Genomic DNA, 18657 nt, shown 5'->3' with positions numbered 1-18657 from the left:
CCCTGGAAATACATTTTGTATTTTTGTCAATTTATGGAAAAGTTCCATTTTCAATTCACTTGTATTAGTGTAACTAGGAATACATTGATGACATAAATGTAACTAACTGCTTAAATTCTGTACATATTCTTAATGGTTAAAGAAACAGTAACAATATTTTGAAAAAAAATCACATGCATTACTCAGAAAGTAATATTTTAACTTAATTAATTTTAGGAATAGGTCACTTAAATAGCTACTACCTCTGCAGAAGAGCTATTCAGAAAATACAGGCCAAATAAATCCTGCTGAGTACTGTTAACAGCTTGCCAGAGATAGGTTTGGTGGATTTGACTCATACGTATAATATGACTCTGTGCATGAATCTTTTCATGAAACAGCTTGTGATAGACTGCAACAATATATTATTGTTCAGAGGTGTATCTGTAAAAGAAAAATCCGATTAAATGGATAATACATATGAGCCGAGATAAAATGCAAAGCTTGGAGAGAGGAAAACTTACTATATAAAGTTGATAAAGATATGCATCCGAAGAAGTGGGCTGTAGTCCACGAAAGCTTATGCTCTAATAAATTTGTTAGTCTCTAAGGTGCCACAAGTACTCCTGTTTTTCTTTTTGCACATAAAGTTGCTTGGACTAAATCTGGAGATGTGCTGAGCACCTGGGAGCTGCAGATGTACAACAAACGCACAGCAGCTCTTAGGAGTTGGCTTTTAGTCCACAAAGATATTTTATGACAATTAAGGTATGATGAAATTAGTGCAAGCGTGTGGCAGTGAAAAATTACAAAACACTACATATGTTGTAGAAATAATAGTATGATATTGTAGTATTTGAGGAACAGTAAATGATTTTGCCATTCAAGACTGTCCTAATGAGAGGCCAAGAAACACTAGTAAACACCAAGAAACAGTATTCGTTGAGCAGTTCTGATCACATTTTGATTCAGTCGCATTTGATTTGCTTTTAGGGAAATTATGTTCACATGAATGTTTCCAGAAAGTAAATCTTGGATGTGCAGCCAAGGTTTATCTTATAACAGAACAACTTTGACATTTCCTTACTTTTGTGTATTTAACTATGCACCCTTAACATGCTCTAGCATACTATGGTATGGTGTTAATATACTATTGTTATTTCCTGTCTATGGATGCTACCATTTTGATTTTAAATAAATCCTTTTTCTTGTAGATAAGTCTGTATAGGTGTCAAAAAGTGGATTCTGTGGGTGTTGATAGTTGTGAAGAGATTATGATTTCAAAAACTCTTCTTTATGCTAGATATGTTATCCTAGCAACTGGAGCTATCCGGTCTACTAGCACAATTGGAAAGGGTCACTTCTAGCTCAGAAACAATTTGGACTGTTTTGCAGAGCTTTAGTCTTCCTTTTAGAATTGTGATTTGTTTATATCCTGCTTGACATGTATTTACAGCATATTTCAGTGCATTTCTTTTCTAGTGAAGATTGCTTGTCACCATTAGTTTCTTGCATTATGACAGCAGGGATTATATATCCTCTGACCAAGTTCTCTGTCTAGGTTTCAGTTTTGATGTTGTATTTTTGTCTTATAGTAAATCCCTTCACCATTAATTTTGTAGAATTTGTTTCTTTTTCTCCGTTAAACCATTCAAACAAAAATGCAGCTCTGGTAGTTATCCATTATTATGCATTTTTTTTTTCCAGTTTGTAACTTCTATTTTGTTTTACATATTACTGTTTGTTCCATGGTAGGGCAGTATGTAGAATGTGTCTAAACAGTGAGGAATTTCAAATCAGCTTGTTAGTTTTTGTTCTTTAAATCCTCATTTTTATTTCTTTCATATCATCATAGTCCAAATATCTGTCCCAAAGGCTATTTGTTGACCTTTTAACTCATCAGAATTCCTCCAGTCTAAACAGTGGGTTCTTAGCTTCCCTTTATAATTATGATGTGATTCAGACTTCAGTTGTTTCTCTTTCCCCTATATCTACTATGATGCTTAAGCACCCAGGGGGCAGGTTGGTTGGAGAGACAGGGTAGCCCACTGGCCAGGGTCAGTATGCATTATGTGTTCCACTCAGTGCCTGATCTACAAAGGCTGAGTCTTTTACAGTCCCCAGCTGCAGAGCCTGGCTTTTTAGATCAAGCTGTAGAGGATGCTATGTTAGCTCTGGAGGTCTCTGGTTCAAGAGACCATCTTGCTGTGTCACCCAAGATGGCCGCCATCACAACAGAAAAATATTCTTAACTGCATGAACTGCCAGCTCAGATTGAGGCTTCTTATGTTTCTGGAAAACATATGTTTCAACTTCACAGTGGACAGGCTCAGAAGCTTAACCCAGGTATTAGCATCATCAGTCCCATCAAATCACCTCATTAGTATAGACACTCCTATTTGTAATAGAAACCTCCGGAAATGTTCTGCTGCACAATGCTGCTCCTTAGACTACAAGAGGCTAGAGAAGGCATTCTCTTCTCAAAGCTGCCCCAGGACACAGACATCAGAGGATACCATTAACCACAATCCCATCTGTCATTCCCAATGAATGAGCAAATAGCCACCTTCTCAGACCACCAGTGTGCAGTTAACACATGAAATGAAAATGGTTTCATTTTCTGGAGCATTTAGTGCCCTTTTGAAAACTTTGGTTAAGTAGAAGTTGTACTGAAGAATAAGACTAACCAAGTAAATACTGTTAAATTTTTCATAGGCTCTAGGCGATCATTATTGTAATACACATTAAAAGACACATTAAAATCAATGTTACTATCCAAATGGACTACAAACATTAAATACATCTTCTCATAAAACATAAATAATGTAGCCCTGTTTTAACTTTTCTGAATGGCCCCACGAAGCTTAAGAATGTTCATTAATAATGTTTTGGCTAACTGCCACATATGGTCCAAAAGAAGCTGCCTTATTTATAAACCAGATGACTGATAACTTTTCATTGCAAAATCATGGACTCCTACTGTGAACTATTGCTTCATGTTTCTGATTTTCTAAATTTAGAATATCAAACCATTATGGATAAAGTTCGCCTGCAGGCTGAAGGCCCAGGCAAGCCCTCTGTACCACAAAATCACTCTGGTAACCCTGACTGAGAGGAAGGCATGGTACCAGATGCTCTGCAAACACGGAAGGTAAGATTGGTGATGGTCTAGAGGACAGCCAACTGGATGATATTTGTATGGATCCAGTGATTGGGAACCCAAATGATTATTTATAGGGCTAGAATTGAGAATTTTGGCTAAATGGTCAGGTCAAAGGAGAGAGAGCATTATTAACATGATTATTAATACACATTTATTAATGCAGTACCTCTTTAGATAGAGTAGCAGACAGTCCCTACCCTGAAGAGCATACAATATAACTAGACAAGACTGGCATAGAGTGGGGTCCTCTATGTAACACTCAAGGAGAGTGAACAATGTGAGGGCAATAAATGCCATGTTGGTGCCATAAGATAGGTAGCTATGTATTTGGGGTGGGTTTAGTTAGGTGGTGATGGGCTAACTGGAAAGAAAAGCTCCAGCTCCTATTGGCTGGAATTTCTGGCTTGTTCCTCTTTGCAGTTTTTCCCCCACGGCCTCATTCAGAGGGAAGGAGATACCACCTGGGGCCTCATGTCCCTAAAGTGAGAGGAGGAATTTTCCTGTTCAAGTCTAGTGCTGGGAGGGAGGATTGTTACCAGGTGGGCCCCATTTTACTCCCTTCTCTTCCCAAGTGCAGGAGTCCCTTCTTTGGCAGCTTCTGTAGCTGCTGCTACCTACTAGGCTGGAGTTCTCTGAATGGTTCCCCTCTCTAGTTTTCCCCCAAAGCCACATGGTGGGGGAGGTACCACCTGGGTTATAGTACCCCCAGTATCTGAGGGAGGAACATAGATGCTACTGATCACTGTTTTAAATGTGTATCTATACAAAAATAGTTAAACTAGTAAGTACAATGCTGTTTCTTTCAATTTATGCTCACTTTAATAATTTAAAATATTTGAATCTGATTTATCAACTATACTCAGTATAATTAAAAAGAATATAAAACCAAAAGCCCAACAACTTCTTATAACAATGTATGTTTTAGGAACCGGAAATTGTAAAATCCTAGGTGGAACATTCACCCCTCCAGGAGTTCCAAATACACAAAATGCAAGCCTTGCCAGTTGCCAGTGGGAAGTGAACATAATTATGACTTCACAGCTGCTTCTCCTAAAAGAAACACAAACAAACCAGAAGCTGCTTTTTTGTACTGAAGCATAAAAAGAATATGCACAAAGGGAAAATATTTATGCCAGAAATAAACCATAATCAAAGTAATACTGTCCTGCAAATTCATGCCACGCACACTCAAACTTTAGCATGTAAGATGGGAAAGGAGAATGCACTCCTACAGCACTGTGACAAGGTTGGGAACTCAGCACCCGGCACCTCCTGCTGGTTGTCTCTGGGAATTAGCTCAGTCCAGCAGAGCGCCCTCTCCCGGTGGTGTCCTGCCTGTTGTCTCACCCTTGGGTGGCGTGTGGACCTGCATTGCTCCCAACTTGCAGCGTCCTCTTCGAGCCACTGCCCTCCGGCAGTGCCCCTTAGTCCATCCTTGCCCCCTTCTGGGGGCGGGTGAATCAGCTGTCTCTCTGCGCCCTGGCCAGTGTGGGCAACTGCACCCCCAAAGTCACACCCCTCTTGGCAGAGGGTTGGTGCAGCCCACAACAGCCGCTCCCGTCGGCTGGGTGTAAGGCAAGGGGGGGGAACCCAGGCTCGCCCACTATTCTGGGTCCCAACCCAGGGACCCTCTAGTGGCAGCCATCCTGCCCTCCTCCTCTCCCTCCATCTGTCCACATCCCTGGGCTGCTTCCCCTTCGGCCCCTCGCACCAACTAGGCCCTTCCCCTCAGGGCCTGCAGCCTGGCAGACACTGGGCTGAAGTTTCCCTTCTGCTCCCCCGAGCCTGCCCAGCACTGTGCTATCCCAGGTGCTAGTCTCCCACCTCTGGAGACAGACCTTCCCCTCTCAAAGGCCTGGGACAGACTGCCTGCTCGCACTCTCTCTCTCTCTCTCTCTAAGTAGCCTTTTATAGGGCTGAGCCTGGCCCTGATTGGCTGTCTCCAAGCTGGGCCCTGATTGGCTTCCAATAAGCCCTTTTCTTATTGGCTGTTCATCTGCGCAGGCCTACTGGCCTGCTGCAGCCCCCTCTAACATGGGAGTGGGGCAGCTGTCCCATTACAAGCACCTATTAACATTCCATACCATGGTGGGAAAACTGCAATGTATGGAATTTTAGTTACCACAGGTCCTGGAGCTATTCATATGCCCAGGGTGGATATAATAGTGCTCTTGTATCTTTGCACTAAGACTAAACTCCTAAATTTGGGACGCTGACTTCTTTTTCTCATCTTCCAGTCCTCATACTAAGATCCCGTCATGTATATTTAACTGCAGTGAGTTGTTGCTAATCTACCTAATTATGCCTCCTTTTTGTCCCTTGTTAGACTGTCTCATTAGGAATGCTTATTCAATTATTTTTAAAAAAACATACTAGTATATCAAGAAACACACATACCCCTAGAGATGTATGTATTGCTGAGCCATCATCATGTCACTTAACTGCCCATATGTGTACAGTGATATTGCAGTTGTAGCAAATCCTGGCCTAAGCTATAGAAGTAGCCCATGACACTTGTGTAAGGGCTACTAAGGTGAGTATACCTTTGGAGGATCAGATCCTGATGTTGGAACTTCTCTGAACAATCTTGTGTTTCAGTCGTAAATTCAGAATAACCAGCTATCTTGATATGAAGTGTTCAATGTACAGAAAATCCTCATCCTGTATTTCCTGCATGCCAAGAAACACCTAGTCAATCAGTACATAATTAGATATCAAGAAATATGTTATAAGAAGTATGTTAGAATTTTTGATGAAGAATATTCATTTGTATGATTCATTCATTTGTAACATACTCCTTTTTTAGTCAAGTATTTACCGGAAAAAAAGATATCAACAAGAATGCATTTCTCATGAGGATTTTTTTTTCTTTCTGATTGTTATGCTCACCTGTTGCTCAGACATTGTTAACTTTAAGTACTCCAATGCAACATGTATGGTCTAACAACAATACGTTCTTTATTTGTAAAGCGAATCACACTGCTTCAATTCTGCTTCCCACAGATCAGAACTTTAATAAGGATATAAATAAGCAACTTAGCATATGTGACCTTCTGACCACAAGGTGTTAAATTCCAGGAACTATATTGCTCTACCTCTTTTATTTTATTTGAAAGTGTATTCATCATAGTTCTATGGGAAAACATTTGATTTACAATCAATCCTGGGTGGTTATGTGAATTATATTAATCTATACCGATAGTAAAATTATGAGGGAGCAGTCCTTAAGAAAGATGTTGAAAACATTTTTCACTTAGCCTTCAAATGTAGTAGGAATGACAATTGCTTTGTGGTTGCTGTTCAATCTTTGGGGAACATCAGCATATATAATATAGCTTTGGCTCATTGTATTGAATACAGTCATCTGTGCTCATATTTTGATTTTTGAAATGTATAACTCTACAAAAACATGGCCATTGTGATTTATGGGTGTGATGATTAATGAGGTGGGGAAACTAGATGCATTGAGTTTGACAACACAGTGTCATTTAGGAATGGGCAAAATAGTTTGGAGTAAACATGAATCAACACAAGCTTTTATTCCAAATCAGATCTGTGTAATTTTTGAGGGCTGAAAATGTTTAGAAACTTTTTTTAAAAATGTAGTTTGGTGCACGTTTTCACCTTTTTTGTTCAAGTATCCACACGTTAGAATTCCTTGTGAAGAATATTCATTTGCATGACTTCACTATTTGTAAAATATCCATTTTATCTTACTTTAATCAAACATTGGCCAGAAAATGAAGAGCAACAAGAATGCATTTCCATTCCAAGTCTGACTGGAAGCAAGGAAGTAATGGGAATCTAATGAGAGAGACAACTCCCATAAGATTTCCAGCCCAATTTTGCCATCCTAGGGGTCTCAGATGTCCAGATAAGTGTCTTTTGAGGTTCACCAGTTGCTGCTTTTCAACAGTTACACTTTGGATTGTAAATTTTTGGCAGTTTCATCCCCAGTTTCTTGAGGAACACAAACCAATATCCATAATTGGAAACAGCTTTTTCCACTTCCAAATAACCATTTCCATCCTCCTCAAAACGTATTTCTGCTGCAAAACTCTGTAAGACAATAGCCCAACATCCCACTGGCCCTATTCATAATTATTAATAAAATAAACAAAAACCAAACTAAAGCCAATTTCACACAGGGTATGTCCTTCAACTGTTTTTGTCTAATTTAGAATTTAAGCTTCTATGGAGATGGTCTGTGGTGTCTTGTAAGGTGTGTGCAATGCTGTGTGCACTGTCAGTGCTCAACAATAATAATGAGAAACTATGAGAGTCCTGGACATCTGGAGGGGTGTGTGTGTGTGAGTGCGCATGGGTGTAGTTATCCTTTAGTGGCAGATCCACAGAGAGGACAAGGACTCACTGCTGCTATTGATTACAGGAGATGTCTAGTGCAGTGGGTAAAGCTATAGAAGATCTCATTTAGCTTCAGTAACAGAGGCGTGTACTTTTGGAGATAAAATAATGAAGTCCTGGTGCCCCAGATGAATCTTTAATTGTGTGTAGTGCACAAACTTTGTAAGGGAAGATTAAATTTTTATAAATAAAAGACAAATCTACAGGGGCTTTTAGCATAAAAGAACAGTTTATCTACAAGAATCCTAGGTGTTAATAAGAAATATTAGAGCAGGGGTTCTCAAACTGGGGGTCACGAGGTTATTACAGGGGGGGTAGCGAGATGTCAACCTCCACCCCAAATCCTGATTTGCCTCCAGCATTTATAATGGTGTTAAATATATAAAAAAGTGTTTTTAATTTATAAGGGGAGGGGTTGCACTCAGAGGCTTGCTATGTGAAAGGGGTCACCAGTAAAAAAGTTTGAGAGCCACTGTATTAGGGAAAGGAAGACAAAGCGTCCTCCATATCTCTCAACTCCCAAAGCCCTTGTTGGACAAATACTTTGTGCATCTGGAAAAAGAAACATTTAGCAAGCAACATGCAGCAGCTCTTATGATGTGTCAGTAACATGGAGAATAATTTTGAGGGGGGAAAAATGACAGTAACTCTCAACCAGGAGAGTTTAGGAAAGAACTCGTCAAAAGTGTCTATTTTCATAGTTCACAGGTGCTTGCTCCATTTCTTTGTGTGACTATTGCTATTTTGCTGCCATGGCAAAGGGAGAGCCTTTCTTTTATATGTTTAAAATAATATATTTTGAACTGAATCTTGCACAGAATCATCACAACAGGTCAGATATATCCCTGGTGTTACTCCATTGGCTTCACTATAGTTAGTGCCTAGCAGAAGGGTCTTTGGAAGAGTTACTACACATCAGTGAAGTGTCTGTTTGTTGTTAGGGTAATTAAAATAGTCATTTGGAATGACACAAATTTTTGTTCCTGTCTGGTTAAACCAGAAAGGAAAAGGGAGAGAAAGAGACAGCAAAATTATGCTTTTGGAAAAAAGTTGTGACTTTATTATGAGTCTAAGGAAAATAAATATATGAAGATAGAATTTAGAAAATAAAACCTTGTTGTTTTTCTACTCTAGGATTTGCTTCTAGCCTGCCTTTGTTGCAGTATTGAGATCTCTGCTATCAGTTAGAAAGGAAAAGAATGAAAGACTTTTAAAGAATCAGCTGTTAAGTTGCACAGGGCTGTGCTTTTGAAACAGAAGGCTCTGAGTTCTATCCCTGCTACCTCAGTTCTCATGCTAGGCTGGGTTCAGATTTGAGGATTCCAATCCAACTCCCTCAAAATTCAGTGAAGTTTGGATTCAAGGTTTTGGCCCAGTTCTTGCTTGTACATTTCAGAAGTACAAGCACATACCACAATAAGCACTATGTGGTAATAGGCTGAGCATGAAGAGTAAGACTGTTAGGTAGCACCTTAACTGCACACAGCGCTGTTGCTGTGTTGCACCCAGAATTGGCTGCATTTCAGTAGTGGGTAAAGCTATTTTTGTGTAAATAGCTGGTAAAAACACTTTGGGATTATTGTAATTTATATTTATACACATAATATGAAATATATATTCATGTCATTAATTACATTATACAGGAGTGCTGACAAGAGACTGGACTTTATTTCCTGGCCCTGTGACCAGCCTTAGTCAGATTTGCAAAGGTAAGATGACAGAGGTCAGTATGCACTGATTACAGTGGCTGCTGTTACAAGGGTAAATTGTTCACAATCCATATAACTCGAAGTGTTATCAAAAATACTTCTAGTGATGGACAAAGACCAAGTGTCCTTGCTGATTCTCTTCGATCAATCAGCAATCTTGGACACCATTGACCATAATATATTGTTGATGTGTTGTGTACCCTAGCAGGAGTGGACAGCGGCACTCATGAATGACTTATATCCTCCCTTTTAGGGACATCCCACAGGGTAGTTGTATATGATGGTGTAACCCACACACCTCCTGGGTGTGGTGTTTTGTCCCCTCTAGTGGCACTGAGATCACTTAGAGAGAGATTAATGAGTTTGCTCTACAGCCTTAGCCAAGAGCCATATGACTTTTAACTCATGCAGTAGAGGCTCATGCACTAAGCTCCGGAGGCCCCAGGTTCGATCCCGCCTGCTGACGACTGGGGTCTGTCGACGTTATGATGGCTCATCTGCCTTAAGGATTCCCTTATAGGTAGGGCCCTACCAAATTCACAGCCATGAAAAATGCATCACAGACCATGAAATCTCATCTTTTCTTTGCTTTTACCCTGTACTATACAGATTTCACAGGAGAGACCAGCATTTCTCACATTGAGGGTCCTGACCCAAAAGGGAGTTGCAGGGGGGTCGCAAGGTTATTTTAGGGAGGGTTGCAGTATTGCCACCCTTCTGCGCTGACTTCAGAGCTGGGTGGCGAGAGAGTGGCAGCTGCTGACTGAGGGCCCAGCTCTGCAGGCAGCAGCGGAGACATAAAGGTGGCAATACCATACCATGCCATCCTTACTTATGTGCTGCTGCTTGCAGCGGTTTTGCCTTCAGAGCTGGGCTCCCAGCCAGCAGCTCCCACTCTCCAGCTGCCCAGCTCTGAAGGCAGCACCGCCAAGAGGTGCGCAGAAGTAAGGGTAGCAGTACCGCAATCTCCTCCCTACAATAACCTTGTGACCCCCCACACACTCCTTTTTTGGGGTCAGGACCTTGACAATTACAACACTGTTAAATTTCAGATTTAAATAACTGAAATAATGAAATTTACAATTTTTTTAATCCTATGTCTCTGAAATTGACCAAAATGGACCGTGAATTTGGTAGGGCCTTACTTATGGGGGATTCTGCAAAGCTTTATACTGTAACCCTTCCTCTTCAATGTGTATGTGAGGCTGTTGAGAGAGGCATGGAGGTACTGCAACCCACACTTAAAGAGATTATACCAAGTGTGGTGATAGTGTGGTTGAACAACTTCCCAATGTCTGTCCAAAACTGAGGTTTGCATGAGTTTGAGGTTCAGGCTAAATAAGACTGAGATAATGTATGTAGGCCATGTTAAGCAGTGGGAGGAGGAGGGTTGGCTCCCTTGAGTGGGGACGTACAGTTGCTGAATATTCCTTATATTTATAACCAGCAGATTTTGATGGCTCTCCAGTGGCTTCTGGATGTCCAAGTAGCAGCAGTGGCCAACCGTACTTTTTCCAATTCCCGCTTGGCAAGAAGCTTGCAATATTTTCATTTGGAAATGGACCTCACTGGTTATTATCCATGCCTTGGTCACCTTAGGCTGGACCCCTGCTAAGTGCTTTACATGAGGCTACATCTAAAGACCACTTGGAAACTTCAGCTAGCACATAATGTAGTGGCTTGCTTGTTTAGTGGTGTTTCTTGGAGGCAGACATGACATCTGTACCCAATGATCTTTACTGGCTTCTAGTTTGTTTGGAGTGCAGTACCAGGTGTTGGTTTTGATCTATAAAATTCTAAATGGTTTGTGTTCTACCTATCCTTCTCATGTGATACCATAGTGTAATAAACTGAAGTGCTCATGTTAACTGTCTTCTGCTTTAAATGCGAGGGAGCTAAAGGAAGGATATTTTTAGCGGGAGCCCCTAACTCTGGAATGCCCTCAACCTACTGTGGGTTGAGGAATGATGTTGGAAATTTAGTCTTTATAGGCTAGTGTGAGGTAGAATCATAATTGACATAGGCTTATTAAATGTTTTTATTTTTTATTTTACATGCATATATTGTGGAGCTGAGAATAGGCACCATTTATCAATAGAAATATTTATAAGAAATAAACCATGCTAGGGCGTTGTCAATAGATCTTTTATAAAAAGAGTTTTTTGTGACAAGGAGATGCCTGACATTTAAACCACTAAAAGTGGTAGCTAAAAGTCCAGAGGTGAGTTATTCTGCACTGGAGAGAATTGAAGACACTGTGGTAATGCAGGATATGAGAAGTTGCTTGACTCTGAATCTGTGGGACTCCAAGCAATATGCAGAAACTTGGCCCATCATGACAAATGATTTCAGTTTTCACTAAGTGAGAGTCTGAGTATAGTTTATGCTGACTCGCTCTGAGCACAAATGAGTCACTTGAAGATGAGTCCCGGACTGCTACCTTGTGGAGAGCCCCACTTAAAGACTCTGTTAGTAGTGAAGCTGAATGTTTTTTGCTGGATATTAAATAAACACTCATGACTGAACTGCCACAGAATTGGACATCAGTGATGGCTGAGTAGAACCAATCCTGCCTGAAAAACAGAGCATGAAAAATGCAACAGAGGGTCCTGTGGCACCTTTGAGACTAACAGAAGTACTGGGAGCATAAGCTTTCGTGCATCTGAAGAAGTGAGGTTCTTACCCACGAAAGCTTATGCTCCCAGTACTTCTGTTAGTCTCAAAGGTGCCACAGGACCCTCTGTTGCTTTTTACAGATTCAGACTAACACGGCTACCCCTCTGATACTTGACAGCATGAAAAATGTCTCTTCTCAGCAATTCCCTGGTTCTTGATAAAGGACATGATGATGACCAGACTGGATAGCAACCATCGGCTTCTGACTTGTTATGATTCCAGGCCAGAAAATGTTATGTCATGTCTGATACTTACAAATAAAAAAATACATTAATGACTGAGAGATGCTGGAATTAGCAGCAGCTAGTGTTGTGAAGGCACAAAGTCATGAAAACCCAACTTGCTGTTTGCTCAGCCATCTGCGAACAAAATCATGGTGATCTTCTGTAATGCAGAGGGTATTATAAATGACTACAAACAATTTAAATCTCTAATACTGGGGATTACTGCAACAAATGAATCCAATGCAAAAGGCTATTAGTGAGAAGAGCACAGGCAAACTTCAGCATTGTATGCTGCTGCTTCACCAAGCGTTACAGACCCAGTGGAATAGGAGGCTGTAGTGTGTGAATCCTAGGAGCTTCCAGAATCCATACACATCTTGATCCTAACCAACTTCCACCTGTTTCATTGATTACAACTAGAGATTAAACCAATTCAGTCTTGTCCCAATACTCTACAATTTCATTATGAACTCAGGCCACGTACAGAAATGTTTGCAGTCGTTTTGGCCAATTTGTGCTGAGTTTAATGGAGGTCTGGGCCAAGTTTGAGAGGAAAGATGGATTTTGGGGGTCACATCACTGCTCTAGAACTGAGGGTTTAATTCCTGGTTCGGCTGCAGACTTCCTGTGTGACTAAAATATCTCATTTTCCCCATCTTTAGAATGGAGATAACACTTCCTTTCTTCCATCCTTTTATTTCTTTATCTATTTTAACTCAAATAAAACACAATGAACCAAAACTGAAAAGCTTGTGTGAACTTGAAACTGCAGGGTTTTTTCTAAGACTTCTCTTTCCTTGTGTTTCTGCACTATCACAAGAGTTTAATATGAGGGTATCTATTTTCATCACCTGATTCATTTGATTAACATAATTTAAAATTCACTAGAATGCTCTCACAGCCCTCTAGTGGCCTCCAGAACCCGAAGTTATTTAGGGAATTAGCCTGGATTTTTTTTTTAATTTTATTTTTTTTAGTTTGGCAAGTATAGAATTTGAGTGAAAACTGGGGAAGATACGTTAAATATTAATGTAAAAAAACTTTGGCGCTACAGTGAAAAAGAAACTCTTTTCCTGTGTATTGGAAATACCTCAGATAAGAAACTGATTATAATACACAGTGAAATAAACTAAAATATACATCTAAACCATTAAGCATATTCCCTGCCTCTTAATGGAGGAAAATATTCACCAGAATATGGTGCAATGAGTTCAGAAGTAGTAGGCCATAAAATACTGTATTTTATTTAGTAGTATTTCTTCACAAGGACAGCAATTAAGCTTTGTCTATTATATGCTATTAATTATTTTTACGTGGTTTATTTTAGGAAGTGTGTGTTTCATAAATGTCATTTTAGAAAGGCATTTATGTGTCAATACATCTGTCAATACATAGCTTCAACAAATTATCCTCATATGTAACATTTGTAAGCAGCTTTCTGGTTTGACATTTCTGAACATGAAATTCATGAGTTTGGGGGTGGGGAGGCAATTTTTTTCAATCTTTTCATTATAAAATTTGTGACATTTGTCTATTAAATAAATCAGTTGTAACTGCTTGGGTTAGACATTGAATCAAAATAATCTCTTTATTTTATTTAAATTTGAAGGCAACTATTGGCATTGGCAAAAATAGGCTTTTTTGGGCGTCTTTTTCTTTTTTCTTTTTCCCCTCTACAGCCAACATTCAGGAATTTTAGATGCTTGCTAGTTTATGCTTGTCATTTTAGGATGGTAGTTTACATGCACAAACTGAGACATCTATTTCTATTAGTTTGTGAGAATATGCAGATTTGATCCAGAACTAACTTCAGCATTTCTATCCATGAACAGTTTTTCCTGGATTTAAAATATCAAAATTCCAACCAAATGACAAATCCTCGCACATATGAATCATTCCAACATTTAACTTTCTCTTTCCACAGAATGCAGTTTTTAACATGTAAGAATTAACATTTGTTTCTGTGAAACAAAACATTCTCTGAAATGCTTCTGGTTCTATGTGAAGAACCAGACAGAAAGGGAGAACTGCAGGGTCTTAACGTGGGGAGGAGTTTAGGTTATGAGGAACTGGGGAACCTTTTGGGAAAGGAAGAATCTATACAGGAAGCATGGGTTTCACCTGATCCAAAATGTAACCAGATTGTTGGCATGTAAAATTAAAAAGGTCCTAGAGAAATTTTTAGACTAAGGACTAGGGAAAGCCAACAGGCGCAGACGAGCACGCGGTTCGGAGAGAGACATCCCTTAGGGGAGGCTCTATTAACGGGGATTCTCTATATCTTAGTAAGAAGACAAGGATGGGAGGCTATAAAATTACACTGCTCTACAGCCAAAATGCTTCTGAAATAAATGTAGTCAAACTTTACTAATTCTGGGTCACTGAGAACGAAAATGATGCTTAAAATTGTTGATTGGCTCTAGTTTTCAAGATATGCTATTGGGTCAATATATACGACCCTTGACTTGGGAATGGCGGAGGATAAGTGAGTTATAAAGGGAAGGGATCTCAATTTAAACCAGAAATGACTAAACTCCATCTTTGACTGCATCTATGAATAAATCTATGACTGGGTTTGGACAGTACTTGCTTTTTAGGCAAAACAATGAATGATGCAATCTGAAGCTGGTATTGCGTCATACATGATATGAATTGCATCATGTTATTCCTAGAAGTCATGGATGATGCAATCATAACGAAGCTTACATCACTCTGCTGAACAAATTGCCCTATATCAGCTCTAGAAATCATACAGTGTCATGCTCTCTTATTTGTCAGTGTTTGATTTTGCAAAGGGACACATTTCTGTTTAGCCAAAGTGAGCAGAGATGTCTCGTACTTGTGTGAACAGTGCAGATAACTTCTGTTATGTTTGTGGTGAAGTGACTTTTGCATCACAAAAGCGCATTATAATCACTATGGTTAAGAAAGCCTATCACCTTTATTTTGGCTCCAAAATTGGAGATCAGGACAAGGGGTGGGCCCCACACATATGCTGCAACATTTGTGCAACAAATCTTTGCCAGTAATTGAACAGAAAAAGGAAATCTCTACCTTTTGCAGTGCCAATGATTTGGAGAGAGCCAACAGATCATACCAGCAATTGTTACTTCTGCATGGTGCCTCCAGTTGGGAAAGGTGTGTCAAAGAAGAAAAAGTGGACTGTGCGTTATCCAAACATTCCATCAGCTATACGCCCAGTACCCCACGGAGAAGGACTGCCGGTTCCTGATGCACCAGAATCATTCTCACTTGAGTCAGACGAGGAAGAGGATGAAACTTTTGGTCCTGAACCATCAATGTCACAGGACCCACATTTTCTCCCATCCTCCTCCTCTGAACCGCACCTCATAACACAAGGTGAACTGAATGACCTTGTCAGGGATTTGGAACTACCCAAGAGTAAGGCAGAGCTGTTGGGCTCCAGACTACAGCAGTGGAATCTCCTGGCAGGTGATGTTAGGGTTTCCATGTTCCGTGACCGTCAAAAGGATCTTGTCCCATTCTTCTTCATGGAAGGCGATCTTGTAGCCTGCAACATCATCGATGGTGTGATGGCAGCCCTCAACATCGTTCACAATCCAGATGAGTGGAGACTGTTCATTGATTCATCGAAGACGAGTCTTAAAGCTGTTTTACTGCATAATGGCAATGTTTTGCCATCAATTCCAGTTGGTCATGCAGTCCATATGAAGGAAACCTATGACAACATGAAATAACTTTTGAGGTGCATAAACTATGACCAACATTAGTGGCAGCTCTGTGGCGATTTGAAGGTTGTTGCTCTCTTGCTTGGTCTGCAGACTGGATACACAAAGTACTGCTGTTTTCTCTGCGAATGGGATAGTTGTGCAAGAGATTCCCACTACATCAAGAAAGATTGGCCACTCCTCCAGTCATTGGAGCCTGGGAGGAAAAGTGCTCAGCAACCACCACTTGTTGAATCAAGGAAGATTTTGTTACCACCCTTACGCATCAAGCTGGGTCTGATGAAGAACTTTGTCAAGGCCATTGACAAAACACAAGCAGCTTTCAAGTACCTCTGGGGAAAATTTCCAAGGTTAAGTGAAGCTAAGATAAAGGAAGGTGTCTTTGTTGGTCCTCAGATTCGGGAACTTCTTCGAGATGATGCATTTGACCATGCACTGCGTGGCAAGGAAAAGACGGCAAGGAAAGCCTTCCAGTTATTGGCAATAAATTTTCTCGGAAACAACAAGGCAGACAGCTACAAGTTGTTGGTGGAAAACCTCCTCAAGGCATACAAAAGCCTTGGTTGCAACATGTCACTAAAGATAAATTTTTTGCACTCTCATCTAGATTTTTTTCCACCGAACTGCGGAGCAGTGAGCGACGAGCACGGCGAGCGATTTCCCCAGGACATTGCAACAATGGAGAAACGCTATCAGGGCAAATGGAGCCCATCAATGCTTGCAGACTATTGCTGGACAATGACAAGAGATGCTCGATTTAATGAACACACAAGAGACAAGCCAAGTAGCGCCGAGTAGACACTGAATAGGACTAAACTATGTACATAATAGTTTTTTGCCTTTTGTTTCATAATACATTTTATTTATATAACCCTTTTGCTGATTTTTAAAGTGTTACATAAACAGGACAGGTGAAATATTATCATGTAAAGCAACCACAAACACACGAAAAGACCTAGGTTTACAATTTATGATTAAAACTCTACTATCTACACAATATACATAGACATAAAATGTAAAAACTTAAATATCTTAGAAACAGTAGCCAATCAGTTGTTTTAATTGTCATATTTGAATTCAGCACCTCAAAATACATAATAAATGGCACATTTTATCTCTGAAGCAGACAACTTCTCAAAAATTGTAGACCAGTGTTACAGGTAGGAACTGAAGAGAAACAGTCAAATGAAAAGGAGTCCCATTCAGTTATATCACCTAATAGCAGACAGCTAAAAAGTGACAAATGCTAAATACTAAGATGGCTGAACTTGAGTGCCTGGTATTTAAGTGAAGCTATTGATATAATAGGCATAGCAGAAACTTATTGGAATGATGCTAATCAATGGGACATGGTGATACCAGGGTACAAAAAATATAGGAATGACCGAGTAGGTCATGCAAGTGGAGGAGAGTGGCACTATATGTGAAAGAAAGCACAGAGTCAAATAGAGTAAAAATCTTAAATGAATCAAACTGTACCATAAAAAGCGACAGAGTCCTGTGGCACCTTAGACTAACAGATGTATTGGAGCATAAGCTTTCGTGGGTGAATAACCACTCTGTCAGATGCATGCCAGATCCAGACTAACACGGGTACCCCTCTGAAACTGTACCATAAAATCTCTAGGGATAGAAATTCCATGCTTGTATAATAAGAATATAGCAGTAGGAATATACTACCGACCACCTGATTGTGATTGTGAAATCCTCTGAGAGATTAGAGAAGCTGTGATTGTAATAATGCAGGATTTCAACTATACCCATATTGACTATACCCATAATGTCACCTAAGGATGGGATGCAGAGAGAAAGTTTTTTGGTACCGTAAATGACTGCTTCTTGGAGCAGCTGGTCCTTTAACCCACAAAGGGAGAGGGGATTCTTGGTTTAGTCCAAAGTAGAGCAAAGGATCTGATTCAAAAAGTGAATATATATGAACTGCTTGGTAATAGTGACAATAATATAATTAAATTTAACATCCTTGGGGGAGGGGGACACACCAAAGAAGCCCACCACAGTAGCATTTAACTTCAGAAAGGACAACTACAAAAAATGAGGAAGCTAGTTAAATGGAAATTAAAAGGTACAGTCACAAAAATGAAAAGCCTACAAGCTACATGGAAAGTTTAAAAACACCATACTAGAGGCCCAAATTAAATGTATATCCCCAAAATAAAAACCCATAGTAAGAAGACCAAAGAAGTGCCATCATAGCTACACAAGAAAGTAAAAGAAGTAGCTAGAGGCAAAAGAGACATCCTTTAAAAATTGGAAGTTAACTCCTACTGAGGAAAATAGAAAAGAATATAAACTCTGGTTAAGTCAAGTGTAAAAGTATAATTAGGCAGGGCAAAAAAGAATTTGAAGAGCAGCTTGCCAAAGACTCAAACTAACAGCAAAAAATGTTAAGTACATCAGAAACAGGAAGTATACCAAACAATCAGTGGGGCTACTGGACGATTGGGGTGCTAAAGGAGTATTCAAGGGAGATGAGACCATTGCAGAGAAGCCAAATTAATTCTTTGCCTTCTTTCAGTGTAGAGGAAGTGAGAGCAACCTGAGCCATTCGTTTTAGGTGACAAATTTGAGGAACTATTCCAGATTGAGGTGTCAATAGAGGAGGTTTTGGAACAAATTGATAAATTAAACCATAATAAATCACCAGGACCAGATGGTACTCACCCAAGAATTCCGAAGGAACCCAAATATAAAATTGCAGAACTACTAACTATGGTATGTAACCTGTCATTTAAATCAGTTTCTGTACCAGATGACTGGTGGATAGCTAATATGACACCAATTTTTTGAAAAGGCTCCAGAGGCGATCCTGG

At 39.9% G+C, this 18657-nt stretch overlaps 1 long non-coding RNA gene across 4 annotated transcripts in view; it reads left to right on the top strand.

Annotated features, from left to right (window-relative positions):
• Positions 1–11754, top strand: part of LOC135972998 (uncharacterized) — a 234366-nt gene extending 222612 nt beyond the window's left edge. For 2 of the 4 annotated variants that reach the window (XR_010589666.1, XR_010589668.1), the window contains 3 exons: positions 3000–3130; positions 9151–9216; positions 10664–11753. This is a non-coding gene — a long non-coding RNA (uncharacterized LOC135972998). Of the gene's footprint in view, positions 1–2999; positions 3131–9150; positions 9217–10663 lie in introns of all 4 variants that reach the window. The other 2 variants (XR_010589669.1, XR_010589667.1) reach the window with 2 other exon arrangements.
• Positions 11755–18657: the final 6903 nt, after the last annotated feature.

Source organism: Chrysemys picta, chromosome 8 (genome assembly GCF_011386835.1).
Source record: "Chrysemys picta bellii isolate R12L10 chromosome 8, ASM1138683v2, whole genome shotgun sequence".
Lineage (NCBI taxonomy): Eukaryota > Metazoa > Chordata > Testudines > Emydidae > Chrysemys > Chrysemys picta.
This window is presented reverse-complemented; position numbering and strand designations above follow the sequence as displayed.